This window comes from Schistocerca gregaria, chromosome 7 (genome assembly GCF_023897955.1).
Source record: "Schistocerca gregaria isolate iqSchGreg1 chromosome 7, iqSchGreg1.2, whole genome shotgun sequence".
NCBI classification, from domain to species: Eukaryota; Metazoa; Arthropoda; class Insecta; order Orthoptera; family Acrididae; genus Schistocerca; species Schistocerca gregaria.
Genome location: NC_064926.1, coordinates 108,813,251 through 108,841,091, shown reverse-complemented (window position 1 = coordinate 108,841,091; position 27,841 = coordinate 108,813,251). Strand labels below are relative to the sequence as shown.

The 27,841-nt window shown below is 50.6% G+C and overlaps 14 non-coding genes across 14 annotated transcripts; all 14 read left to right on the top strand.

Annotated features, from left to right (window-relative positions):
- The first annotated feature begins 1,057 nt into the window (after positions 1–1,057).
- Trnal-uaa (transfer RNA leucine (anticodon UAA)) lies at positions 1,058–1,141 on the top strand. The gene has a single exon. It is a non-coding gene; the product is annotated as a tRNA-Leu (tRNA).
- Positions 1,142–4,755: 3,614 nt separating this feature from the next.
- Trnal-uaa (transfer RNA leucine (anticodon UAA)) lies at positions 4,756–4,839 on the top strand. The gene has a single exon. It is a non-coding gene; the product is annotated as a tRNA-Leu (tRNA).
- Positions 4,840–6,595: 1,756 nt separating this feature from the next.
- Positions 6,596–6,679, top strand: Trnal-uaa (transfer RNA leucine (anticodon UAA)). The gene has a single exon. It is a non-coding gene; the product is annotated as a tRNA-Leu (tRNA).
- A 1,766-nt stretch (positions 6,680–8,445) lies between these two features.
- Positions 8,446–8,529, top strand: Trnal-uaa (transfer RNA leucine (anticodon UAA)). Its single transcript has one exon. It is a non-coding gene; the product is annotated as a tRNA-Leu (tRNA).
- A 1,756-nt stretch (positions 8,530–10,285) lies between these two features.
- On the top strand, positions 10,286–10,369 carry Trnal-uaa (transfer RNA leucine (anticodon UAA)). The gene has a single exon. It is a non-coding gene; the product is annotated as a tRNA-Leu (tRNA).
- Positions 10,370–12,135: 1,766 nt separating this feature from the next.
- Positions 12,136–12,219, top strand: Trnal-uaa (transfer RNA leucine (anticodon UAA)). The gene has a single exon. It is a non-coding gene; the product is annotated as a tRNA-Leu (tRNA).
- A 1,756-nt stretch (positions 12,220–13,975) lies between these two features.
- Positions 13,976–14,059, top strand: Trnal-uaa (transfer RNA leucine (anticodon UAA)). The gene has a single exon. It is a non-coding gene; the product is annotated as a tRNA-Leu (tRNA).
- Positions 14,060–15,815: 1,756 nt separating this feature from the next.
- Positions 15,816–15,899, top strand: Trnal-uaa (transfer RNA leucine (anticodon UAA)). Its single transcript has one exon. It is a non-coding gene; the product is annotated as a tRNA-Leu (tRNA).
- Positions 15,900–17,654: 1,755 nt separating this feature from the next.
- On the top strand, positions 17,655–17,738 carry Trnal-uaa (transfer RNA leucine (anticodon UAA)). Its single transcript has one exon. It is a non-coding gene; the product is annotated as a tRNA-Leu (tRNA).
- A 1,756-nt stretch (positions 17,739–19,494) lies between these two features.
- On the top strand, positions 19,495–19,578 carry Trnal-uaa (transfer RNA leucine (anticodon UAA)). The gene has a single exon. It is a non-coding gene; the product is annotated as a tRNA-Leu (tRNA).
- Positions 19,579–21,334: 1,756 nt separating this feature from the next.
- On the top strand, positions 21,335–21,418 carry Trnal-uaa (transfer RNA leucine (anticodon UAA)). The gene has a single exon. It is a non-coding gene; the product is annotated as a tRNA-Leu (tRNA).
- Positions 21,419–23,168: 1,750 nt separating this feature from the next.
- On the top strand, positions 23,169–23,252 carry Trnal-uaa (transfer RNA leucine (anticodon UAA)). The gene has a single exon. It is a non-coding gene; the product is annotated as a tRNA-Leu (tRNA).
- A 1,755-nt stretch (positions 23,253–25,007) lies between these two features.
- Positions 25,008–25,091, top strand: Trnal-uaa (transfer RNA leucine (anticodon UAA)). Its single transcript has one exon. It is a non-coding gene; the product is annotated as a tRNA-Leu (tRNA).
- A 1,756-nt stretch (positions 25,092–26,847) lies between these two features.
- Trnal-uaa (transfer RNA leucine (anticodon UAA)) lies at positions 26,848–26,931 on the top strand. Its single transcript has one exon. It is a non-coding gene; the product is annotated as a tRNA-Leu (tRNA).
- Positions 26,932–27,841: the final 910 nt, after the last annotated feature.

Genomic DNA, 27,841 nt, shown 5'->3' with positions numbered 1-27,841 from the left:
ACACCTCTCTTGCTTCTCGGTACGCACAGGGGCGAACCTGCGGCCACTGTCAAATGAAAGAGTCCGTTGTGTGTTTGTCGATTTGGCGTCTCCCAGTCGTTTCTAGCGCCAGTCCTCTACATATACGGCCATTTGCAAGCGTCAGCTTTCGCGTCAGCCGAGCAAAGTCGAGACAAGTCGACACACGATGCTGTGAATCGTAATCCGCACTAGCCTTCGCGGAGCGAGACGAGGGGTGGAGGAAAACCATTCGTACCACAACTGTTCGGAAATTCGAAGATCAAGTAGCGTTGAACACACTCTCCTGAGTAAAGGAGACAACTTCCGTGTGGTGTCCGGGTTTCGAACCCGGATCAGCTACTTGGGAAGCAACCACGCTGACCGACACACCACCACTGCCTTCCGCTACAAGCTGTTTGCGCCGTGATGTGTCGCCTTCCCTCCTGGCGCCAGAGGACGAAGGCTATCTCGCTGTAGGCGCTCAACGCCGAGTGGAAGGCGAGCACATCTGAACCCGTTTTCCTGGTGCTGCTAGGGCGATATACTGTGACTAGGCGCAGAACTGACTTCCACTGAAGAAATCTGCCCTTTAATGCACATCAGGGCCAACACGAAATTTCTAATATGCAGTACTCACTGACGATCCAAAGACGTTTCAGTACGTATGCGTCGGTACCGCCGGGGCAGTGCCTAAGTATTGTAAAGTGAAGGTCGACAGTTCCATCCTCACACGAAGTATTTCATTGGCTTCCCACGAGTACGTAATGCACAGCGTGGCTGTTGCTAGGAAACGGCCTTAGATGCCGTTTGCTAATATCTGCTTTCTTTTGCGTCAATGTGGAAATTATCCTATTACTAAATACAGTTGTGCTAGTTACAGTTCAAACTGGATACGACGGAAGAGCGCGGGATGCGTTTCCTACGCCACATCTGACATTGCGCCTTAAATATTGTAAGACTGACATAATTCCGTCCTACCGAAAAAAGAAACAGATTTCGCAGTCAGGTTCTTGAGATAATGCTAGAGACGGAAGTCACTGGGGCTGTTGTCTCACACGTCAGATTGGCCGAGCGGTCTAAGGCGCCAGATTTAAGCTCTGGTTCCCGAAAGGGAGCGTGGGTTCGAACCCCACATCTGACAATGCATTTTAATCATTCAGAAACTAACCTACTCCATTCATGTTGTAGAACAAGTAAATTACGCAGAAACACGCCATGGAGGTTTTGCTAGGGAAGACAGTGACAGCAGTGCTGGCGTCTCACGTCCCATAGGCTGAGCAGTCGAAAAGAAATAGCGGAACATACTTTTCCTGTGTCGAGTTTTACCTCTTCTCACGGACGTTTCCGTGGTCGTTGTGTTGTGGCTCTGGGCTCGAAGCGACAGGCGAAAATGAGTCAACAGTGACACGTAAGTGTTTCAATGAATGGCAGGGCCTTAATAAAGATAGATGAAACGGCGGTTGGGGTAGTGGAGTCCTGAAGCGGCCGTATTGCGCGGGCAATAAGCTCACCAAGTTAGAGTGTTATTATGCTAATAACGAGGGGGCTGTGGGTTCGATCCCACCAAGGGCTATTCCATTTTGTTTCCCTAAAAGGCAAATCCCAAGTGATCTGTACAAGGACTAAGGCGTCCGCCCGTCTGGCGACGTTCTCGCCAACTTGTATGCCACGCCAAAGACACGGGTCCATGCCCGATCACCGAAATTCGACAGCGTTGGGCGTGGTTAGTACTCAGGTGGGTGACCACCTAGGAAGTCCGCGAGCTATTGGTTTCTTCAGTTTTGCCTTTTTCCTTAGTTTTTGAGTCTGCTGCGCGGAATCCTGCGGTCCAGCACGCTGACACCTCTCTTGCTTCTCGGTACGCACAGGGGCGAACCTGCGGCCACTGTCAAATGAAAGAGTCCGTTGTGTGTTTGTCGATTTGGCGTCTCCCAGTCGTTTCTAGCGCCAGTCCTCTACATATACGGCCATTTGCAAGCGTCAGCTTTCGCGTCAGCCGAGCAAAGTCGAGACAAGTCGACACATGAGGACACACGATGCTGTGAATCGTAATCCGCACTAGCCTTCGCGGAGCGAGACGAGGGGTGGAGGAAAACCATTCGTACCACAACTGTTCGGAAATTCGAAGATCAAGTAGCGTTGAACACACTCTCCTGAGTAAAGGAGACAACTTCTGTGTGGTGTCCGGGTTTCGAACCCGGATCAGCTACTTGGGAAGCAACCACGCTGACCGACACACCACCACTGCCTTCCGCTACAAGCTGTTTGCGCCGTGATGTGTCGCCTTCCCTCCTGGCGCCAGAGGACGAAGGCTATCTCGCTGTAGGCGCTCAACGCCGAGTGGAAGGCGAGCACATCTGAACCCGTTTTCCTGGTACTGCTAGGGCGATATACTGTGACTAGGCGCAGAACTGACTTCCACTGAAGAAATCTGCCCTTTAATGCACATCAGGGCCAACACGAAATTTCTAATATGCAGTACTCACTGACGATCCAAAGACGTTTCAGTACGTATGCGTCGGTACCGCCGGGGCAGTGCCTAAGTATTGTAAAGTGAAGGTCGACAGTTCCATCCTCACACGAAGTATTTCATTGGCTTCCCACGAGTACGTAATGCACAGCGTGGCTGTTGCTAGGAAACGGCCTTAGATGCCGTTTGCTAATATCTGCTTTCTTTTGCGTCAATGTGGAAATTATCCTATTACTAAATACAGTTGTGCTAGTTACAGTTCAAACTGGATACGACGGAAGAGCGCGGGATGCGTTTCCTACGCCACATCTGACATTGCGCCTTAAATATTGTAAGACTGACATAATTCCGTCCTACCGAAAAAAGAAACAGATTTCGCAGTCAGGTTCTTGAGATAATGCTAGAGACGGAAGTCACTGGGGCTGTTGCCTCACACGTCAGATTGGCCGAGCGGTCTAAGGCGCCAGATTTAAGCTCTGCTTCCCGAAAGGGAGCGTGGGTTCGAACCCTACATTGACAATGCATTTTAATCATTCAGAAACTAACCTACTCCATTCATGTTGTAGAACAAGTAAATTACGCAGAAACACGCCATGGAGGTTTTGCTAGGGAAGACAGTGACAGCAGTGCTGGCGTCTCACGTCCCATAGGCTGAGCAGTCGAAAAGAAATAGCGGAACATACTTTTCCTGTGTCGAGTTTTACCTCTTCTCACGGACGTTTCCGTGGTCGTTGTGTTGTGGCTCTGGGCTCGAAGCGACAGGCGAAAATGAGTCAACAGTGACACGTAAGTGTTTCAATGAATGGCAGGGCCTTAATAAAGATAGATGAAACGGCGGTTGGGGTAGTGGAGTCCTGAAGCGGCCGTATTGCGCGGGCAATAAGCTCACCAAGTTAGAGTGTTATTATGCTAATAACGAGGGGGCTGTGGGTTCGATCCCACCAAGGGCTATTCCATTTTGTTTCCCTAAAAGGCAAATCCCAAGTGATCTGTACAAGGACTAAGGCGTCCGCCCGTCTGGCGACGTTCTCGCCAACTTGTATGCCACGCCAAAGACACGGGTCCATGCCCGATCACCGAAATTCGACAGCGTTGGGCGTGGTTAGTACTCAGGTGGGTGACCACCTAGGAAGTCCGCGAGCTATTGGTTTCTTCAGTTTTGCCTTTTTCCTTAGTTTTTGAGTCTGCTGCGCGGAAATCCTGCGGTCCAGCACGCTGACACCTCTCTTGCTTCTCGGTACGCACAGGGGCGAACCTGCGGCCACTGTCAAATGAAAGAGTCCGTTGTGTGTTTGTCGATTTGGCGTCTCCCAGTCGTTTCTAGCGCCAGTCCTCTACATATACGGCCATTTGCAAGCGTCAGCTTTCGCGTCAGCCGAGCAAAGTCGAGACAAGTCGACACATGAGGACACACGATGCTGTGAATCGTAATCCGCACTAGCCTTCGCGGAGCGAGACGAGGGGTGGAGGAAAACCATTCGTACCACAACTGTTCGGAAATTCGAAGATCAAGTAGCGTTGAACACACTCTCCTGAGTAAAGGAGACAACTTCTGTGTGGTGTCCGGGTTTCGAACCCGGATCAGCTACTTGGGAAGCAACCACGCTGACCGACACACCACCACTGCCTTCCGCTACAAGCTGTTTGCGCCGTGATGTGTCGCCTTCCCTCCTGGCGCCAGAGGACGAAGGCTATCTCGCTGTAGGCGCTCAACGCCGAGTGGAAGGCGAGCACATCTGAACCCGTTTTCCTGGTACTGCTAGGGCGATATACTGTGACTAGGCGCAGAACTGACTTCCACTGAAGAAATCTGCCCTTTAATGCACATCAGGGCCAACACGAAATTTCTAATATGCAGTACTCACTGACGATCCAAAGACGTTTCAGTACGTATGCGTCGGTACCGCCGGGGCAGTGCCTAAGTATTGTAAAGTGAAGGTCGACAGTTCCATCCTCACACGAAGTATTTCATTGGCTTCCCACGAGTACGTAATGCACAGCGTGGCTGTTGCTAGGAAACGGCCTTAGATGCCGTTTGCTAATATCTGCTTTCTTTTGCGTCAATGTGGAAATTATCCTATTACTAAATACAGTTGTGCTAGTTACAGTTCAAACTGGATACGACGGAAGAGCGCGGGATGCGTTTCCTACGCCACATCTGACATTGCGCCTTAAATATTGTAAGACTGACATAATTCCGTCCTACCGAAAAAAGAAACAGATTTCGCAGTCAGGTTCTTGAGATAATGCTAGAGACGGAAGTCACTGGGGCTGTTGTCTCACACGTCAGATTGGCCGAGCGGTCTAAGGCGCCAGATTTAAGCTCTGGTTCCCGAAAGGGAGCGTGGGTTCGAACCCCACATCTGACAATGCATTTTAATCATTCAGAAACTAACCTACTCCATTCATGTTGTAGAACAAGTAAATTACGCAGAAACACGCCATGGAGGTTTTGCTAGGGAAGACAGTGACAGCAGTGCTGGCGTCTCACGTCCCATAGGCTGAGCAGTCGAAAAGAAATAGCGGAACATACTTTTCCTGTGTCGAGTTTTACCTCTTCTCACGGACGTTTCCGTGGTCGTTGTGTTGTGGCTCTGGGCTCGAAGCGACAGGCGAAAATGAGTCAACAGTGACACGTAAGTGTTTCAATGAATGGCAGGGCCTTAATAAAGATAGATGAAACGGCGGTTGGGGTAGTGGAGTCCTGAAGCGGCCGTATTGCGCGGGCAATAAGCTCACCAAGTTAGAGTGTTATTATGCTAATAACGAGGGGGCTGTGGGTTCGATCCCACCAAGGGCTATTCCATTTTGTTTCCCTAAAAGGCAAATCCCAAGTGATCTGTACAAGGACTAAGGCGTCCGCCCGTCTGGCGACGTTCTCGCCAACTTGTATGCCACGCCAAAGACACGGGTCCATGCTCGATCACCGAAATTCGACAGCGTTGGGCGTGGTTAGTACTCAGGTGGGTGACCACCTAGGAAGTCCGCGAGCTATTGGTTTCTTCAGTTTTGCCTTTTTCCTTTGTTTTTGAGTCTGCTGCGCGGAAATCCTGCGGTCCAGCACGCTGACACCTCTCTTGCTTCTCGGTACGCACAGGGGCGAACCTGCGGCCACTGTCAAATGAAAGAGTCCGTTGTGTGTTTGTCGATTTGGCGTCTCCCAGTCGTTTCTAGCGCCAGTCCTCTACATATACGGCCATTTGCAAGCGTCAGCTTTCGCGTCAGCCGAGCAAAGTCGAGACAAGTCGACACACGATGCTGTGAATCGTAATCCGCACTAGCCTTCGCGGAGCGAGACGAGGGGTGGAGGAAAACCATTCGTACCACAACTGTTCGGAAATTCGAAGATCAAGTAGCGTTGAACACACTCTCCTGAGTAAAGGAGACAACTTCCGTGTGGTGTCCGGGTTTCGAACCCGGATCAGCTACTTGGGAAGCAACCACGCTGACCGACACACCACCACTGCCTTCCGCTACAAGCTGTTTGCGCCGTGATGTGTCGCCTTCCCTCCTGGCGCCAGAGGACGAAGGCTATCTCGCTGTAGGCGCTCAACGCCGAGTGGAAGGCGAGCACATCTGAACCCGTTTTCCTGGTGCTGCTAGGGCGATATACTGTGACTAGGCGCAGAACTGACTTCCACTGAAGAAATCTGCCCTTTAATGCACATCAGGGCCAACACGAAATTTCTAATATGCAGTACTCACTGACGATCCAAAGACGTTTCAGTACGTATGCGTCGGTACCGCCGGGGCAGTGCCTAAGTATTGTAAAGTGAAGATCGACAGTTCCATCCTCACACGAAGTATTTCATTGGCTTCCCACGAGTACGTAATGCACAGCGTGGCTGTTGCTAGGAAACGGCCTTAGATGCCGTTTACTAATATCTGCTTTCTTTTGCGTCAATGTGGAAATTATCCTATTACTAAATACAGTTGTGCTAGTTACAGTTCAAACTGGATACGACGGAAGAGCGCGGGATGCGTTTCCTACGCCACATCTGACATTGCGCCTTAAATATTGTAAGACTGACATAATTCCGTCCTACCGAAAAAAGAAACAGATTTCGCAGTCAGGTTCTTGAGATAATGCTAGAGACGGAAGTCACTGGGGCTGTTGTCTCACACGTCAGATTGGCCGAGCGGTCTAAGGCGCCAGATTTAAGCTCTGCTTCCCGAAAGGGAGCGTGGGTTCGAACCCCACATCTGACAATGCATTTTAATCATTCAGAAACTAACCTACTCCATTCATGTTGTAGAACAAGTAAATTACGCAGAAACACGCCATGGAGGTTTTGCTAGGGAAGACAGTGACAGCAGTGCTGGCGTCTCACGTCCCATAGGCTGAGCAGTCGAAAAGAAATAGCGGAACATACTTTTCCTGCGTCGAGTTTTACCTCTTCTCACGGACGTTTCCGTGGTCGTTGTGTTGTGGCTCTGGGCTCGAAGCGACAGGCGAAAATGAGTCAACAGTGACACGTAAGTGTTTCAATGAATGGCAGGGCCTTAATAAAGATAGATGAAACGGCGGTTGGGGTAGTGGAGTCCTGAAGCGGCCGTATTGCGCGGGCAATAAGCTCACCAAGTTAGAGTGTTATTATGCTAATAACGAGGGGGCTGTGGGTTCGATCCCACCAAGGGCTATTCCATTTTGTTTCCCTAAAAGGCAAATCCCAAGTGATCTGTACAAGGACTAAGGCGTCCGCCCGTCTGGCGACGTTCTCGCCAACTTGTATGCCACGCCAAAGACACGGGTCCATGCCCGATCACCGAAATTCGACAGCGTTGGGCGTGGTTAGTACTCAGGTGGGTGACCACCTAGGAAGTCCGCGAGCTATTGGTTTCTTCAGTTTTGCCTTTTTCCTTTGTTTTTGAGTCTGCTGCGCGGAAATCCTGCGGTCCAGCACGCTGACACCTCTCTTGCTTCTCGGTACGCACAGGGGCGGACCTGCGGCCACTGTCAAATGAAAGAGTCCGTTGTGTGTTTGTCGATTTGGCGTCTCCCAGTCGTTTCTAGCGCCAGTCCTCTACATATACGGCCATTTGCAAGCGTCAGCTTTCGCGTCAGCCGAGCAAAGTCGAGACAAGTCGACACATGAGGACACACGATGCTGTGAATCGTAATCCTCACTAGCCTTCGCGGAGCGAGACGAGGGGTGGAGGAAAACCATTCGTACCACAACTGTTCGGAAATTCGAAGATCAAGTAGCGTTGAACACACTCTCCTGAGTAAAGGAGACAACTTCTGTGTGGTGTCCGGGTTTCGAACCCGGATCAGCTACTTGGGAAGCAACCACGCTGACCGACACACCACCACTGCCTTCCGCTACAAGCTGTTTGCGCCGTGATGTGTCGCCTTCCCTCCTGGCGCCAGAGGACGAAGGCTATCTCGCTGTAGGCGCTCAACGCCGAGTGGAAGGCGAGCACATCTGAACCCGTTTTCCTGGTACTGCTAGGGCGATATACTGTGACTAGGCGCAGAACTGACTTCCACTGAAGAAATCTGCCCTTTAATGCACATCAGGGCCAACACGAAATTTCTAATATGCAGTACTCACTGACGATCCAAAGACGTTTCAGTACGTATGCGTCGGTACCGCCGGGGCAGTGCCTAAGTATTGTAAAGTGAAGGTCGACAGTTCCATCCTCACACGAAGTATTTCATTGGCTTCCCACGAGTACGTAATGCACAGCGTGGCTGTTGCTAGGAAACGGCCTTAGATGCCGTTTGCTAATATCTGCTTTCTTTTGCGTCAATGTGGAAATTATCCTATTACTAAATACAGTTGTGCTAGTTACAGTTCAAACTGGTTACGACGGAAGAGCGCGGGATGCGTTTCCTACGCCACATCTGACATTGCGCCTTAAATATTGTAAGACTGACATAATTCCGTCCTACCGACAAAAGAAACAGATTTCGCAGTCAGGTTCTTGAGATAATGCTAGAGACGGAAGTCACTGGGGCTGTTGTCTCACACGTCAGATTGGCCGAGCGGTCTAAGGCGCCAGATTTAAGCTCTGGTTCCCGAAAGGGAGCGTGGGTTCGAACCCCACATCTGACAATGCATTTTAATCATTCAGAAACTAACCTACTCCATTCATGTTGTAGAACAAGTAAATTACGCAGAAACACGCCATGGAGGTTTTGCTAGGGAAGACAGTGACAGCAGTGCTGGCGTCTCACGTCCCATAGGCTGAGCAGTCGAAAAGAAATAGCGGAACATACTTTTCCTGTGTCGAGTTTTACCTCTTCTCACGGACGTTTCCGTGGTCGTTGTGTTGTGGCTCTGGGCTCGAAGCGACAAGCGAAAATGAGTCAACAGTGACACGTAAGTGTTTCAATGAATGGCAGGGCCTTAATAAAGATAGATGAAACGGCGGTTGGGGTAGTGGAGTCCTGAAGCGGCCGTATTGCGCGGGCAATAAGCTCACCAAGTTAGAGTGTTTTTATGCTAATAACGAGGGGGCTGTGGGTTCGATCCCACCAAGGGCTATTCCATTTTGTTTCCCTAAAAGGCAAATCCCAAGTGATCTGTACAAGGACTAAGGCGTCCGCCCGTCTGGCGACGTTCTCGCCAACTTGTATGCCACGCCAAAGACACGGGTCCATGCCCGATCACCGAAATTCGACAGCGTTGGGCGTGGTTAGTACTCAGGTGGGTGACCACCTAGGAAGTCCGCGAGCTATTGGTTTCTTCAGTTTTGTCTTTTTCCTTTGTTTTTGAGTCTGCTGCGCGGAAATCCTGCGGTCCAGCACGCTGACACCTCTCTTGCTTCTCGGTACGCACAGGGGCGAACCTGCGGCCACTGTCAAATGAAAGAGTCCGTTGTGTGTTTGTCGATTTGGCGTCTCCCAGTCGTTTCTAGCGCCAGTCCTCTACATATACGGCCATTTGCAAGCGTCAGCTTTCGCGTCAGCCGAGCAAAGTCGAGACAAGTCGACACACGATGCTGTGAATCGTAATCCGCACTAGCCTTCGCGGAGCGAGACGAGGGGTGGAGGAAAACCATTCGTACCACAACTGTTCGGAAATTCGAAGATCAAGTAGCGTTGAACACACTCTCCTGAGTAAAGGAGACAACTTCTGTGTGGTGTCCGGGTTTCGAACCCGGATCAGCTACTTGGGAAGCAACTACGCTGACCGACACACCACCACTGCCTTCCGCTACAAGCTGTTTGCGCCGTGATGTGTCGCCTTCCCTCCTGGCGCCAGAGGACGAAGGCTATCTCGCTGTAGGCGCTCAACGCCGAGTGGAAGGCGAGCACATCTGAACCCGTTTTCCTGGTACTGCTAGGGCGATATACTGTGACTAGGCGCAGAACTGACTTCCACTGAAGAAATCTGCCCTTTAATGCACATCAGGGCCAACACGAAATTTCTAATATGCAGTACTCACTGACGATCCAAAGACGTTTCAGTACGTATGCGTCGGTACCGCCGGGGCAGTGCCTAAGTATTGTAAAGTGAAGGTCGACAGTTCCATCCTCACACGAAGTATTTCATTGGCTTCCCACGAGTACGTAATGCACAGCGTGGCTGTTGCTAGGAAACGGCCTTAGATGCCGTTTGCTAATATCTGCTTTCTTTTGCGTCAATGTGGAAATTATCCTATTACTAAATACAGTTGTGCTAGTTACAGTTCAAACTGGATACGACGGAAGAGCGCGGGATGCGTTTCCTACGCCACATCTGACATTGCGCCTTAAATATTGTAAGACTGACATAATTCCGTCCTACCGAAAAAAGAAACAGATTTCGCAGTCAGGTTCTTGAGGTAATGCTAGAGACGGAAGTCACTGGGGCTGTTGTCTCACACATCAGATTGGCCGAGCGGTCTAAGGCGCCAGATTTAAGCTCTGGTTCCCGAAAGGGAGCGTGGGTTCGAACCCCACATCTGACAATGCATTTTAATCATTCAGAAACTAACCTACTCCATTCATGTTGTAGAACAAGTAAATTACGCAGAAACACGCCATGGAGGTTTTGCTAGGGAAGACAGTGACAGCAGTGCTGGCGTCTCACGTCCCATAGGCTGAGCAGTCGAAAAGAAATAGCGGAACATACTTTTCCTGTGTCGAGTTTTACCTCTTCTCACGGACGTTTGCGTGGTCGTTGTGTTGTGGCTCTGGGCTCGAAGCGACAGGCGAAAATGAGTCAACAGTGACACGTAAGTGTTTCAATGAATGGCAGGGCCTTAATAAAGATAGATGAAACGGCGGTTGGGGTAGTGGAGTCCTGAAGCGGCCGTATTGCGCGGGCAATAAGCTCACCAAGTTAGAGTGTTATTATGCTAATAACGAGGGGGCTGTGGGTTCGATCCCACCAAGGGCTATTCCATTTTGTTTCCCTAAAAGGCAAATCCCAAGTGATCTGTACAAGGACTAAGGCGTCCGCCCGTCTGGCGACGTTCTCGCCAACTTGTATGCCACGCCAAAGACACGGGTCCATGCCCGATCACCGAAATTCGACAGCGTTGGGCGTGGTTAGTACTCAGGTGGGTGACCACCTAGGAAGTCCGCGAGCTATTGGTTTCTTCAGTTTTGCCTTTTTCCTTAGTTTTTGAGTCTGCTGCGCGGAAATCCTGCGGTCCAGCACGCTGACACCTCTCTTGCTTCTCGGTACGCACAGGGGCGAACCTGCGGCCACTGTCAAATGAAAGAGTCCGTTGTGTGTTTGTCGATTTGGCGTCTCCCAGTCGTTTCTAGCGCCAGTCCTCTACATATACGGCCATTTGCAAGCGTCAGCTTTCGCGTCAGCCGAGCAAAGTCGAGACAAGTCGACACATGAGGACACACGATGCTGTGAATCGTAATCCGCACTAGCCTTCGCGGAGCGAGACGAGGGGTGGAGGAAAACCATTCGTACCACAACTGTTCGGAAATTCGAAGATCAAGTAGCGTTGAACACACTCTCCTGAGTAAAGGAGACAACTTCTGTGTGGTGTCCAGGTTTCGAACCCGGATCAGCTACTTGGGAAGCAACCACGCTGACCGACACACCACCACTGCCTTCCGCTACAAGCTGTTTGCGCCGTGATGTGTCGCCTTCCCTCCTGGCGCCAGAGGACGAAGGCTATCTCGCTGTAGGCGCTCAACGCCGAGTGGAAGGCGAGCACATCTGAACCCGTTTTCCTGGTGCTGCTAGGGCGATATACTGTGACTAGGCGCAGAACTGACTTCCACTGAAGAAATCTGCCCTTTAATGCACATCAGGGCCAACACGAAATTTCTAATATGCAGTACTCACTGACGATCCAAAGACGTTTCAGTACGTATGCGTCGGTACCGCCGGGGCAGTGCCTAAGTATTGTAAAGTGAAGGTCGACAGTTCCATCCTCACACGAAGTATTTCATTGGCTTCCCACGAGTACGTAATGCACAGCGTGGCTGTTGCTAGGAAACGGCCTTAGATGCCGTTTGCTAATATCTGCTTTCTTTTGCGTCAATGTGGAAATTATCCTATTACTAAATACAGTTGTGCTAGTTACAGTTCAAACTGGATACGACGGAAGAGCGCGGGATGCGTTTCCTACGCCACATCTGACATTGCGCCTTAAATATTGTAAGACTGACATAATTCCGTCCTACCGAAAAAAGAAACAGATTTCGCAGTCAGGTTCTTGAGATAATGCTAGAGACGGAAGTCACTGGGGCTGTTGTCTCACACGTCAGATTGGCCGAGCGGTCTAAGGCGCCAGATTTAAGCTCTGGTTCCCGAAAGGGAGCGTGGGTTCGAACCCCACATCTGACAATGCATTTTAATCATTCAGAAACTAACCTACTCCATTCATGTTGTAGAACAAGTAAATTACGCAGAAACACGCCATGGAGGTTTTGCTAGGGAAGACAGTGACAGCAGTGCTGGCGTCTCACGTCCCATAGGCTGAGCAGTCGAAAAGAAATAGCGGAACATACTTTTCCTGTGCCGAGTTTTACCTCTTCTCACGGACGTTTGCGTGGTCGTTGTGTTGTGGCTCTGGGCTCGAAGCGACAGGCGAAAATGAGTCAACAGTGACACGTAAGTGTTTCAATGAATGGCAGGGCCTTAATAAAGATAGATGAAACGGCGGTTGGGGTAGTGGAGTCCTGAAGCGGCCGTATTGCGCGGGCAATAAGCTCACCAAGTTAGAGTGTTATTATGCTAATAACGAGGGGGCTGTGGGTTCGATCCCACCAAGGGCTATTCCATTTTGTTTCCCTAAAAGGCAAATCCCAAGTGATCTGTACAAGGACTAAGGCGTCCGCCCGTCTGGCGACGTTCTCGCCAACTTGTATGCCACGCCAAAGACACGGGTCCATGCCCGATCACCGAAATTCGACAGCGTTGGGCGTGGTTAGTACTCAGGTGGGTGACCACCTAGGAAGTCCGCGAGCTATTGGTTTCTTCAGTTTTGCCTTTTTCCTTAGTTTTTGAGTCTGCTGCGCGGAAATCCTGCGGTCCAGCACGCTGACACCTCTCTTGCTTCTCGGTACGCACAGGGGCGAACCTGCGGCCACTGTCAAATGAAAGAGTCCGTTGTGTGTTTGTCGATTTGGCGTCTCCCAGTCGTTTCTAGCGCCAGTCCTCTACATATACGGCCATTTGCAAGCGTCAGCTTTCGCGTCAGCCGAGCACAGTCGAGACAAGTCGACACACGATGCTGTGAATCGTAATCCGCACTAGCCTTCGCGGAGCGAGACGAGGGGTGGAGGAAAACCATTCGTACCACAACTGTTCGGAAATTCGAAGATCAAGTAGCGTTGAACACACTCTCCTGAGTAAAGGAGACAACTTCTGTGTGGTGTCCGGGTTTCGAACCCGGATCAGCTACTTGGGAAGCAACCACGCTGACCGACACACCACCACTGCCTTCCGCTACAAGCTGTTTGCGCCGTGATGTGTCGCCTTCCCTCCTGGCGCCAGAGGACGAAGGCTATCTCGCTGTAGGCGCTCAACGCCGAGTGGAAGGCGAGCACATCTGAACCCGTTTTCCTGGTGCTGCTAGGGCGATATACTGTGACTAGGCGCAGAACTGACTTCCACTGAAGAAATCTGCCCTTTAATGCACATCAGGGCCAACACGAAATTTCTAATATGCAGTACTCACTGACGATCCAAAGACGTTTCAGTACGTATGCGTCGGTACCGCCGGGGCAGTGCCTAAGTATTGTAAAGTGAAGGTCGACAGTTCCATCCTCACACGAAGTATTTCATTGGCTTCCCACGAGTACGTAATGCACAGCGTGGCTGTTGCTAGGAAACGGCCTTAGATGCCGTTTGCTAATATCTGCTTTCTTTTGCGTCAATGTGGAAATTATCCTATTACTAAATACAGTTGTGCTAGTTACAGTTCAAACTGGATACGACGGAAGAGCGCGGGATGCGTTTCCTACGCCACATCTGACATTGCGCCTTAAATATTGTAAGACTGACATAATTCCGTCCTACCGAAAAAAGAAACAGATTTCGCAGTCAGGTTCTTGAGATAATGCTAGAGACGGAAGTCACTGGGGCTGTTGTCTCACACGTCAGATTGGCCGAGCGGTCTAAGGCGCCAGATTTAAGCTCTGGTTCCCGAAAGGGAGCGTGGGTTCGAACCCCACATCTGACAATGCATTTTAATCATTCAGAAACTAACCTACTCCATTCATGTTGTAGAACAAGTAAATTACGCAGAAACACGCCATGGAGGTTTTGCTAGGGAAGACAGTGACAGCAGTGCTGGCGTCTCACGTCCCATAGGCTGAGCAGTCGAAAAGAAATAGCGGAACATACTTTTCCTGTGTCGAGTTTTACCTCTTCTCACGGACGTTTCCGTGGTCGTTGTGTTGTGGCTCTGGGCTCGAAGCGACAGGCGAAAATGAGTCAACAGTGACACGTAAGTGTTTCAATGAATGGCAGGGCCTTAATAAAGATAGATGAAACGGCGGTTGGGGTAGTGGAGTCCTGAAGCGGCCGTATTGCGCGGGCAATAAGCTCACCAAGTTAGAGTGTTATTATGCTAATAACGAGGGGGCTGTGGGTTCGATCCCACCAAGGGCTATTCCATTTTGTTTCCCTAAAAGGCAAATCCCAAGTGATCTGTACAAGGACTAAGGCGTCCGCCCGTCTGGCGACGTTCTCGCCAACTTGTATGCCACGCCAAAGACACGGGTCCATGCCCGATCACCGAAATTCGACAGCGTTGGGCGTGGTTAGTACTCAGGTGGGTGACCACCTAGGAAGTCCGCGAGCTATTGGTTTCTTCAGTTTTGCCTTTTTCCTTAGTTTTTGAGTCTGCTGCGCGGAAATCCTGCGGTCCAGCACGCTGACACCTCTCTTGCTTCTCGGTACGCACAGGGGCGAACCTGCGGCCACTGTCAAATGAAAGAGTCCGTTGTGTGTTTGTCGATTTGGCGTCTCCCAGTCGTTTCTAGCGCCAGTCCTCTACATATACGGCCATTTGCAAGCGTCAGCTTTCGCGTCAGCCGAGCAAAGTCGAGACAAGTCGACACACGATGCTGTGAATCGTAATCCGCACTAGCCTTCGCGGAGCGAGACGAGGGGTGGAGGAAAACCATTCATACCACAACTGTTCGGAAATTCGAAGATCAAGTAGCGTTGAACACACTCTCCTGAGTAAAGGAGACAACTTCCGTGTGGTGTCCGGGTTTCGAACCCGGATCAGCTACTTGGGAAGCAACCACGCTGACCGACACACCACCACTGCCTTCCGCTACAAGCTGTTTGCGCCGTGATGTGTCGCCTTCCCTCCTGGCGCCAGAGGACGAAGGCTATCTCGCTGTAGGCGCTCAACGCCGAGTGGAAGGCGAGCACATCTGAACCCGTTTTCCTGGTGCTGCTAGGGCGATATACTGTGCCTAGGCGCAGAACTGACTTCCACTGAAGAAATCTGCCCTTTAATGCACATCAGGGCCAACACGAAATTTCTAATATGCAGTACTCACTGACGATCCAAAGACGTTTCAGTACGTATGCGTCGGTACCGCCGGGGCAGTGCCTAAGTATTGTAAAGTGAAGGTCGACAGTTCCATCCTCACACGAAGTATTTCATTGGCTTCCCACGAGTACGTAATGCACAGCGTGGCTGTTGCTAGGAAACGGCCTTAGATGCCGTTTGCTAATATCTGCTTTCTTTTGCGTCAATGTGGAAATTATCCTATTACTAAATACAGTTGTGCTAGTTACAGTTCAAACTGGATACGACGGAAGAGCGCGGGATGCGTTTCCTACGCCACATCTGACATTGCGCCTTAAATATTGTAAGACTGACATAATTCCGTCCTACCGAAAAAAGAAACAGATTTCGCAGTCAGGTTCTTGAGATAATGCTAGAGACGGAAGTCACTGGGGCTGTTGTCTCACACGTCAGATTGGCCGAGCGGTCTAAGGCGCCAGATTTAAGCTCTGGTTCCCGAAAGGGAGCGTGGGTTCGAACCCCACATCTGACAATGCATTTTAATCATTCAGAAACTAACCTACTCCATTCATGTTGTAGAACAAGTAAATTACGCAGAAACACGCCATGGAGGTTTTGCTAGGGAAGACAGTGACAGCAGTGCTGGCGTCTCACGTCCCATAGGCTGAGCAGTCGAAAAGAAATAGCGGAACATACTTTTCCTGTGTCGAGTTTTACCTCTTCTCACGGACGTTTGCGTGGTCGTTGTGTTGTGGCTCTGGGCTCGAAGCGACAGGCGAAAATGAGTCAACAGTGACACGTAAGTGTTTCAATGAATGGCAGGGCCTTAATAAAGATAGATGAAACGGCGGTTGGGGTAGTGGAGTCCTGAAGCGGCCGTATTGCGCGGGCAATAAGCTCACCAAGTTAGAGTGTTATTATGCTAATAACGAGGGGGCTGTGGGTTCGATCCCACCAAGGGCTATTCCATTTTGTTTCCCTAAAAGGCAAATCCCAAGTGATCTGTACAAGGACTAAGGCGTCCGCCCGTCTGGCGACGTTCTCGCCAACTTGTATGCCACGCCAAAGACACGGGTCCATGCCCGATCACCGAAATTCGACAGCGTTGGGCGTGGTTAGTACTCAGGTGGGTGACCACCTAGGAAGTCCGCGAGCTATTGGTTTCTTCAGTTTTGCCTTTTTCCTTTGTTTTTGAGTCTGCTGCGCGGAAATCCTGCGGTCCAGCACGCTGACACCTCTCTTGCTTCTCGGTACGCACAGGGGCGAACCTGCGGCCACTGTCAAATGAAAGAGTCCGTTGTGTGTTTGTCGATTTGGCGTCTCCCAGTCGTTTCTAGCGCCAGTCCTCTACATATACGGCCATTTGCAAGCGTCAGCTTTCGCGTCAGCCGAGCAAAGTCGAGACAAGTCGACACACGATGCTGTGAATCGTAATCCGCACTAGCCTTCGCGGAGCGAGACGAGGGGTGGAGGAAAACCATTCGTACCACAACTGTTCGGAAATTCGAAGATCAAGTAGCGTTGAACACACTCTCCTGAGTAAAGGAGACAACTTCTGTGTGGTGTCCGGGTTTCGAACCCGGATCAGCTACTTGGGAAGCAACTACGCTGACCGACACACCACCACTGCCTTCCGCTACAAGCTGTTTGCGCCGTGATGTGTCGCCTTCCCTCCTGGCGCCAGAGGACGAAGGCTATCTCGCTGTAGGCGCTCAACGCCGAGTGGAAGGCGAGCACATCTGAACCCGTTTTCCTGGTACTGCTAGGGCGATATACTGTGACTAGGCGCAGAACTGACTTCCACTGAAGAAATCTGCCCTTTAATGCACATCAGGGCCAACACGAAATTTCTAATATGCAGTACTCACTGACGATCCAAAGACGTTTCAGTACGTATGCGTCGGTACCGCCGGGGCAGTGCCTAAGTATTGTAAAGTGAAGGTCGACAGTTCCATCCTCACACGAAGTATTTCATTGGCTTCCCACGAGTACGTAATGCACAGCGTGGCTGTTGCTAGGAAACGGCCTTAGATGCCGTTTGCTAATATCTGCTTTCTTTTGCGTCAATGTGGAAATTATCCTATTACTAAATACAGTTGTGCTAGTTACAGTTCAAACTGGATACGACGGAAGAGCGCGGGATGCGTTTCCTACGCCACATCTGACATTGCGCCTTAATATTGTAAGACTGACATAATTCCGTCCTACCGAAAAAAGAAACAGATTTCGCAGTCAGGTTCTTGAGGTAATGCTAGAGACGGAAGTCACTGGGGCTGTTGTCTCACACGTCAGATTGGCCGAGCGGTCTAAGGCGCCAGATTTAAGCTCTGGTTCCCGAAAGGGAGCGTGGGTTCGAACCCCACATCTGACAATGCATTTTAATCATTCAGAAACTAACCTACTCCATTCATGTTGTAGAACAAGTAAATTACGCAGAAACACGCCATGGAGGTTTTGCTAGGGAAGACAGTGACAGCAGTGCTGGCGTCTCACGTCCCATAGGCTGAGCAGTCGAAAAGAAATAGCGGAACATACTTTTCCTGTGCCGAGTTTTACCTCTTCTCACGGACGTTTGCGTGGTCGTTGTGTTGTGGCTCTGGGCTCGAAGCGACAGGCGAAAATGAGTCAACAGTGACACGTAAGTGTTTCAATGAATGGCAGGGCCTTAATAAAGATAGATGAAACGGCGGTTGGGGTAGTGGAGTCCTGAAGCGGCCGTATTGCGCGGGCAATAAGCTCACCAAGTTAGAGTGTTATTATGCTAATAACGAGGGGGCTGTGGGTTCGATCCCACCAAGGGCTATTCCATTTTGTTTCCCTAAAAGGCAAATCCCAAGTGATCTGTACAAGGACTAAGGCGTCCGCCCGTCTGGCGACGTTCTCGCCAACTTGTATGCCACGCCAAAGACACGGGTCCATGCCCGATCACCGAAATTCGACAGCGTTGGGCGTGGTTAGTACTCAGGTGGGTGACCACCTAGGAAGTCCGCGAGCTATTGGTTTCTTCAGTTTTGCCTTTTTCCTTAGTTTTTGAGTCTGCTGCGCGGAAATCCTGCGGTCCAGCACGCTGACACCTCTCTTGCTTCTCGGTACGCACAGGGGCGAACCTGCGGCCACTGTCAAATGAAAGAGTCCGTTGTGTGTTTGTCGATTTGGCGTCTCCCAGTCGTTTCTAGCGCCAGTCCTCTACATATACGGCCATTTGCAAGCGTCAGCTTTCGCGTCAGCCGAGCACAGTCGAGACAAGTCGACACACGATGCTGTGAATCGTAATCCGCACTAGCCTTCGCGGAGCGAGACGAGGGGTGGAGGAAAACCATTCGTACCACAACTGTTCGGAAATTCGAAGATCAAGTAGCGTTGAACACACTCTCCTGAGTAAAGGAGACAACTTCTGTGTGGTGTCCGGGTTTCGAACCCGGATCAGCTACTTGGGAAGCAACCACGCTGACCGACACACCACCACTGCCTTCCGCTACAAGCTGTTTGCGCCGTGATGTGTCGCCTTCCCTCCTGGCGCCAGAGGACGAAGGCTATCTCGCTGTAGGCGCTCAACGCCGAGTGGAAGGCGAGCACATCTGAACCCGTTTTCCTGGTGCTGCTAGGGCGATATACTGTGACTAGGCGCAGAACTGACTTCCACTGAAGAAATCTGCCCTTTAATGCACATCAGGGCCAACACGAAATTTCTAATATGCAGTACTCACTGACGATCCAAAGACGTTTCAGTACGTATGCGTCGGTACCGCCGGGGCAGTGCCTAAGTATTGTAAAGTGAAGGTCGACAGTTCCATCCTCACACGAAGTATTTCATTGGCTTCCCACGAGTACGTAATGCACAGCGTGGCTGTTGCTAGGAAACGGCCTTAGATGCCGTTTGCTAATATCTGCTTTCTTTTGCGTCAATGTGGAAATTATCCTATTACTAAATACAGTTGTGCTAGTTACAGTTCAAACTGGATACGACGGAAGAGCGCGGGATGCGTTTCCTACGCCACATCTGACATTGCGCCTTAAATATTGTAAGACTGACATAATTCCGTCCTACCGAAAAAAGAAACAGATTTCGCAGTCAGGTTCTTGAGATAATGCTAGAGACGGAAGTCACTGGGGCTGTTGTCTCACACGTCAGATTGGCCGAGCGGTCTAAGGCGCCAGATTTAAGCTCTGGTTCCCGAAAGGGAGCGTGGGTTCGAACCCCACATCTGACAATGCATTTTAATCATTCAGAAACTAACCTACTCCATTCATGTTGTAGAACAAGTAAATTACGCAGAAACACGCCATGGAGGTTTTGCTAGGGAAGACAGTGACAGCAGTGCTGGCGTCTCACGTCCCATAGGCTGAGCAGTCGAAAAGAAATAGCGGAACATACTTTTCCTGTGTCGAGTTTTACCTCTTCTCACGGACGTTTCCGTGGTCGTTGTGTTGTGGCTCTGGGCTCGAAGCGACAGGCGAAAATGAGTCAACAGTGACACGTAAGTGTTTCAATGAATGGCAGGGCCTTAATAAAGATAGATGAAACGGCGGTTGGGGTAGTGGAGTCCTGAAGCGGCCGTATTGCGCGGGCAATAAGCTCACCAAGTTAGAGTGTTATTATGCTAATAACGAGGGGGCTGTGGGTTCGATCCCACCAAGGGCTATTCCATTTTGTTTCCCTAAAAGGCAAATCCCAAGTGATCTGTACAAGGACTAAGGCGTCCGCCCGTCTGGCGACGTTCTCGCCAACTTGTATGCCACGCCAAAGACACGGGTCCATGCCCGATCACCGAAATTCGACAGCGTTGGGCGTGGTTAGTACTCAGGTGGGTGACCACCTAGGAAGTCCGCGAGCTATTGGTTTCTTCAGTTTTTCCTTTTTCCTTAGTTTTTGAGTCTGCTGCGCGGAAATCCTGCGGTCCAGCACGCTGACACCTCTCTTGCTTCTCGGTACGCACAGGGGCGAACCTGCGGCCACTGTCAAATGAAAGAGTCCGTTGTGTGTTTGTCGATTTGGCGTCTCCCAGTCGTTTCTAGCGCCAGTCCTCTACATATACGGCCATTTGCAAGCGTCAGCTTTCGCGTCAGCCGAGCAAAGTCGAGACAAGTCGACACACGATGCTGTGAATCGTAATCCGCACTAGCCTTCGCGGAGCGAGACGAGGGGTGGAGGAAAACCATTCATACCACAACTGTTCGGAAATTCGAAGATCAAGTAGCGTTGAACACACTCTCCTGAGTAAAGGAGACAACTTCCGTGTGGTGTCCGGGTTTCGAACCCGGATCAGCTACTTGGGAAGCAACCACGCTGACCGACACACCACCACTGCCTTCCGCTACAAGCTGTTTGCGCCGTGATGTGTCGCCTTCCCTCCTGGCGCCAGAGGACGAAGGCTATCTCGCTGTAGGCGCTCAACGCCGAGTGGAAGGCGAGCACATCTGAACCCGTTTTCCTGGTGCTGCTAGGGCGATATACTGTGACTAGGCGCAGAACTGACTTCCACTGAAGAAATCTGCCCTTTAATGCACATCAGGGCCAACACGAAATTTCTAATATGCAGTACTCACTGACGATCCAAAGACGTTTCAGTACGTATGCGTCGGTACCGCCGGGGCAGTGCCTAAGTATTGTAAAGTGAAGGTCGACAGTTCCATCCTCACACGAAGTATTTCATTGGCTTCCCACGAGTACGTAATGCACAGCGTGGCTGTTGCTAGGAAACGGCCTTAGATGCCGTTTGCTAATATCTGCTTTCTTTTGCGTCAATGTGGAAATTATCCTATTACTAAATACAGTTGTGCTAGTTACAGTTCAAACTGGATACGACGGAAGAGCGCGGGATGCGTTTCCTACGCCACATCTGACATTGCGCCTTAAATATTGTAAGACTGACATAATTCCGTCCTACCGAAAAAAGAAACAGATTTCGCAGTCAGGTTCTTGAGATAATGCTAGAGACGGAAGTCACTGGGGCTGTTGTCTCACACGTCAGATTGGCCGAGCGGTCTAAGGCGCCAGATTTAAGCTCTGCTTCCCGAAAGGGAGCGTGGGTTCGAACCCCACATCTGACAATGCATTTTAATCATTCAGAAACTAACCTACTCCATTCATGTTGTAGAACAAGTAAATTACGCAGAAACACGCCATGGAGGTTTTGCTAGGGAAGACAGTGACAGCAGTGCTGGCGTCTCACGTCCCATAGGCTGAGCAGTCGAAAAGAAATAGCGGAACATACTTTTCCTGTGTCGAGTTTTACCTCTTCTCACGGACGTTTGCGTGGTCGTTGTGTTGTGGCTCTGGGCTCGAAGCGACAGGCGAAAATGAGTCAACAGTGACACGTAAGTGTTTCAATGAATGGCAGGGCCTTAATAAAGATAGATGAAACGGCGGTTGGGGTAGTGGAGTCCTGAAGCGGCCGTATTGCGCGGGCAATAAGCTCACCAAGTTAGAGTGTTATTATGCTAATAACGAGGGGGCTGTGGGTTCGATCCCACCAAGGGCTATTCCATTTTGTTTCCCTAAAAGGCAAATCCCAAGTGATCTGTACAAGGACTAAGGCGTCCGCCCGTCTGGCGACGTTCTCGCCAACTTGTATGCCACGCCAAAGACACGGGTCCATGCCCGATCACCGAAATTCGACAGCGTTGGGCGTGGTTAGTACTCAGGTAGTACCTAGGAAGTCCGCGAGCTATTGGTTTCTTCAGTTTTGCCTTTTTCCTTTGTTTTTGAGTCTGCTGCGCGGAAATCCTGCGGTCCAGCACGCTGACACCTCTCTTGCTTCTCGGTACGCACAGGGGCGAACCTGCGGCCACTGTCAAATGAAAGAGTCCGTTGTGTGTTTGTCGATTTGGCGTCTCCCAGTCGTTTCTAGCGCCAGTCCTCTACATATACGGCCATTTGCAAGCGTCAGCTTTCGCGTCAGCCGAGCAAAGTCGAGACAAGTCGACACACGATGCTGTGAATCGTAATCCGCACTAGCCTTCGCGGAGCGAGACGAGGGGTGGAGGAAAACCATTCGTACCACAACTGTTCGGAAATTCGAAGATCAAGTAGCGTTGAACACACTCTCCTGAGTAAAGGAGACAACTTCTGTGTGGTGTCCGGGTTTCGAACCCGGATCAGCTACTTGGGAAGCAACTACGCTGACCGACACACCACCACTGCCTTCCGCTACAAGCTGTTTGCGCCGTGATGTGTTGCCTTCCCTCCTGGCGCCAGAGGACGAAGGCTATCTCGCTGTAGGCGCTCAACGCCGAGTGGAAGGCGAGCACATCTGAACCCGTTTTCCTGGTACTGCTAGGGCGATATACTGTGACTAGGCGCAGAACTGACTTCCACTGAAGAAATCTGCCCTTTAATGCACATCAGGGCCAACACGAAATTTCTAATATGCAGTACTCACTGACGATCCAAAGACGTTTCAGTACGTATGCGTCGGTACCGCCGGGGCAGTGCCTAAGTATTGTAAAGTGAAGGTCGACAGTTCCATCCTCACACGAAGTATTTCATTGGCTTCCCACGAGTACGTAATGCACAGCGTGGCTGTTGCTAGGAAACGGCCTTAGATGCCGTTTGCTAATATCTGCTTTCTTTTGCGTCAATGTGGAAATTATCCTATTACTAAATACAGTTGTGCTAGTTACAGTTCAAACTGGATACGACGGAAGAGCGCGGGATGCGTTTCCTACGCCACATCTGACATTGCGCCTTAATATTGTAAGACTGACATAATTCCGTCCTACCGAAAAAAGAAACAGATTTCGCAGTCAGGTTCTTGAGGTAATGCTAGAGACGGAAGTCACTGAGGCTGTTGTCTCACACGTCAGATTGGCCGAGCGGTCTAAGGCGCCAGATTTAAGCTCTGGTTCCCGAAAGGGAGCGTGGGTTCGAACCCCACATCTGACAATGCATTTTAATCATTCAGAAACTAACCTACTCCATTCATGTTGTAGAACAAGTAAATTACGCAGAAACACGCCATGGAGGTTTTGCTAGGGAAGACAGTGACAGCAGTGCTGGCGTCTCACGTCCCATAGGCTGAGCAGTCGAAAAGAATTAGCGGAACATACTTTTCCTGTGTCGAGTTTTACCTCTTCTCACGGACGTTTCCGTGGTCGTTGTGTTGTGGCTCTGGGCTCGAAGCGACAGGCGAAAATGAGTCAACAGTGACACGTAAGTGTTTCAATGAATGGCAGGGCCTTAATAAAGATAGATGAAACGGCGGTTGGGGTAGTGGAGTCCTGAAGCGGCCGTATTGCGCGGGCAATAAGCTCACCAAGTTAGAGTGTTATTATGCTAATAACGAGGGGGCTGTGGGTTCGATCCCACCAAGGGCTATTCCATTTTGTTTCCCTAAAAGGCAAATCCCAAGTGATCTGTACAAGGACTAAGGCGTCCGCCCGTCTGGCGACGTTCTCGCCAACTTGTATGCCACGCCAAAGACACGGGTCCATGCCCGATCACCGAAATTCGACAGCGTTGGGCGTGGTTAGTACTCAGGTGGGTGACCACCTAGGAAGTCCGCGAGCTATTGGTTTCTTCAGTTTTGCCTTTTTCCTTTGTTTTTGAGTCTGCTGCGCGGAAATCCTGCGGTCCAGCACGCTGACACCTCTCTTGCTTCTCGGTACGCACAGGGGCGAACCTGCGGCCACTGTCAAATGAAAGAGTCCGTTGTGTGTTTGTCGATTTGGCGTCTCCCAGTCGTTTCTAGCGCCAGTCCTCTACATATACGGCCATTTGCAAGCGTCAGCTTTCGCGTCAGCCGAGCAAAGTCGAGACAAGTCGACACACGATGCTGTGAATCGTAATCCGCACTAGCCTTCGCGGAGCGAGACGAGGGGTGGAGGAAAACCATTCGTACCACAACTGTTCGGAAATTCGAAGATCAAGTAGCGTTGAACACACTCTCCTGAGTAAAGGAGACAACTTCTGTGTGGTGTCCGGGTTTCGAACCCGGATCAGCTACTTGGGAAGCAACTACGCTGACCGACACACCACCACTGCCTTCCGCTACAAGCTGTTTGCGCCGTGATGTGTCGCCTTCCCTCCTGGCGCCAGAGGACGAAGGCTATCTCGCTGTAGGCGCTCAACGCCGAGTGGAAGGCGAGCACATCTGAACCCGTTTTCCTGGTACTGCTAGGGCGATATACTGTGACTAGGCGCAGAACTGACTTCCACTGAAGAAATCTGCCCTTTAATGCACATCAGGGCCAACACGAAATTTCTAATATGCAGTACTCACTGACGATCCAAAGACGTTTCAGTACGTATGCGTCGGTACCGCCGGGGCAGTGCCTAAGTATTGTAAAGTGAAGGTCGACAGTTCCATCCTCACACGAAGTATTTCATTGGCTTCCCACGAGTACGTAATGCACAGCGTGGCTGTTGCTAGGAAACGGCCTTAGATGCCGTTTGCTAATATCTGCTTTCTTTTGCGTCAATGTGGAAATTATCCTATTACTAAATACAGTTGTGCTAGTTACAGTTCAAACTGGATACGACGGAAGAGCGCGGGATGCGTTTCCTACGCCACATCTGACATTGCGCCTTAATATTGTAAGACTGACATAATTCCGTCCTACCGAAAAAAGAAACAGATTTCGCAGTCAGGTTCTTGAGGTAATGCTAGAGACGGAAATCACTGGGGCTGTTGTCTCACACGTCAGATTGGCCGAGCGGTCTAAGGCGCCAGATTTAAGCTCTGGTTCCCGAAAGGGAGCGTGGGTTCGAACCCCACATCTGACAATGCATTTTAATCATTCAGAAACTAACCTACTCCATTCATGTTGTAGAACAAGTAAATTACGCAGAAACACGCCATGGAGGTTTTGCTAGGGAAGACAGTGACAGCAGTGCTGGCGTCTCACGTCCCATAGGCTGAGCAGTCGAAAAGAAATAGCGGAACATACTTTTCCTGTGTCGAGTTTTACCTCTTCTCACGGACGTTTGCGTGGTCGTTGTGTTGTGGCTCTGGGCTCGAAGCGACAGGCGAAAATGAGTCAACAGTGACACGTAAGTGTTTCAATGAATGGCAGGGCCTTAATAAAGATAGATGAAACGGCGGTTGGGGTAGTGGAGTCCTGAAGCGGCCGTATTGCGCGGGCAATAAGCTCACCAAGTTAGAGTGTTATTATGCTAATAACGAGGGGGCTGTGGGTTCGATCCCACCAAGGGCTATTCCATTTTGTTTCCCTAAAAGGCAAATCCCAAGTGATCTGTACAAGGACTAAGGCGTCCGCCCGTCTGGCGACGTTCTCGCCAACTTGTATGCCACGCCAAAGACACGGGTCCATGCCCGATCACCGAAATTCGACAGCGTTGGGCGTGGTTAGTACTCAGGTGGGTGACCACCTAGGAAGTCCGCGAGCTATTGGTTTCTTCAGTTTTGCCTTTTTCCTTAGTTTTTGAGTCTGCTGCGCGGAAATCCTGCGGTCCAGCACGCTGACACCTCTCTTGCTTCTCGGTACGCACAGGGGCGAACCTGCGGCCACTGTCAAATGAAAGAGTCCGTTGTGTGTTTGTCGATTTGGCGTCTCCCAGTCGTTTCTAGCGCCAGTCCTCTACATATACGGCCATTTGCAAGCGTCAGCTTTCGCGTCAGCCGAGCAAAGTCGAGACAAGTCGACACACGATGCTGTGAATCGTAATCCGCACTAGCCTTCGCGGAGCGAGACGAGGGGTGGAGGAAAACCATTCGTACCACAACTGTTCGGAAATTCGAAGATCAAGTAGCGTTGAACACACTCTCCTGAGTAAAGGAGACAACTTCTGTGTGGTGTCCGGGTTTCGAACCCGGATCAGCTACTTGGGAAGCAACCACGCTGACCGACACACCACCACTGCCTTCCGCTACAAGCTGTTTGCGCCGTGATGTGTCGCCTTCCCTCCTGGCGCCAGAGGACGAAGGCTATCTCGCTGTAGGCGCTCAACGCCGAGTGGAAGGCGAGCACATCTGAACCCGTTTTCCTGGTGCTGCTAGGGCGATATACTGTGACTAGGCGCAGAACTGACTTCCACTGAAGAAATCTGCCCTTTAATGCACATCAGGGCCAACACGAAATTTCTAATATGCAGTACTCACTGACGATCCAAAGACGTTTCAGTACGTATGCGTCGGTACCGCCGGGGCAGTGCCTAAGTATTGTAAAGTGAAGGTCGACAGTTCCATCCTCACACGAAGTATTTCATTGGCTTCCCACGAGTACGTAATGCACAGCGTGGCTGTTGCTAGGAAACGGCCTTAGATGCCGTTTGCTAATATCTGCTTTCTTTTGCGTCAATGTGGAAATTATCCTATTACTAAATACAGTTGTGCTAGTTACAGTTCAAACTGGATACGACGGAAGAGCGCGGGATGCGTTTCCTACGCCACATCTGACATTGCGCCTTAAATATTGTAAGACTGACATAATTCCGTCCTACCGAAAAAAGAAACAGATTTCGCAGTCAGGTTCTTGAGATAATGCTAGAGACGGAAGTCACTGGGGCTGTTGTCTCACACGTCAGATTGGCCGAGCGGTCTAAGGCGCCAGATTTAAGCTCTGCTTCCCGAAAGGGAGCGTGGGTTCGAACCCCACATCTGACAATGCATTTTAATCATTCAGAAACTAACCTACTCCATTCATGTTGTAGAACAAGTAAATTACGCAGAAACACGCCATGGAGGTTTTGCTAGGGAAGACAGTGACAGCAGTGCTGGCGTCTCACGTCCCATAGGCTGAGCAGTCGAAAAGAAATAGCGGAACATACTTTTCCTGTGTCGAGTTTTACCTCTTCTCACGGACGTTTCCGTGGTCGTTGTGTTGTGGCTCTGGGCTCGAAGCGACAGGCGAAAATGAGTCAACAGTGACACGTAAGTGTTTCAATGAATGGCAGGGCCTTAATAAAGATAGATGAAACGGCGGTTGGGGTAGTGGAGTCCTGAAGCGGCCGTATTGCGCGGGCAATAAGCTCACCAAGTTAGAGTGTTATTATGCTAATAACGAGGGGGCTGTGGGTTCGATCCCACCAAGGGCTATTCCATTTTGTTTCCCTAAAAGGCAAATCCCAAGTGATCTGTACAAGGACTAAGGCGTCTGCCCGTCTGGCGACGTTCTCGCCAACTTGTATGCCACGCCAAAGACACGGGTCCATGCCCGATCACCGAAATTCGACAGCGTTGGGCGTGGTTAGTACTCAGGTGGGTGACCACCTAGGAAGTCCGCGAGCTATTGGTTTCTTCAGTTTTGCCTTTTTCCTTAGTTTTTGAGTCTGCTGCGCGGAAATCCTGCGGTCCAGCACGCTGACACCTCTCTTGCTTCTCGGTACGCACAGGGGCGAACCTGCGGCCACTGTAAAATGAAAGAGTCCGTTGTGTGTTTGTCGATTTGGCGTCTCCCAGTCGTTTCTAGCGCCAGTCCTCTACATATACGGCCATTTGCAAGCGTCAGCTTTCGCGTCAGCCGAGCAAAGTCGAGACAAGTCGACACACGATGCTGTGAATCGTAATCCGCACT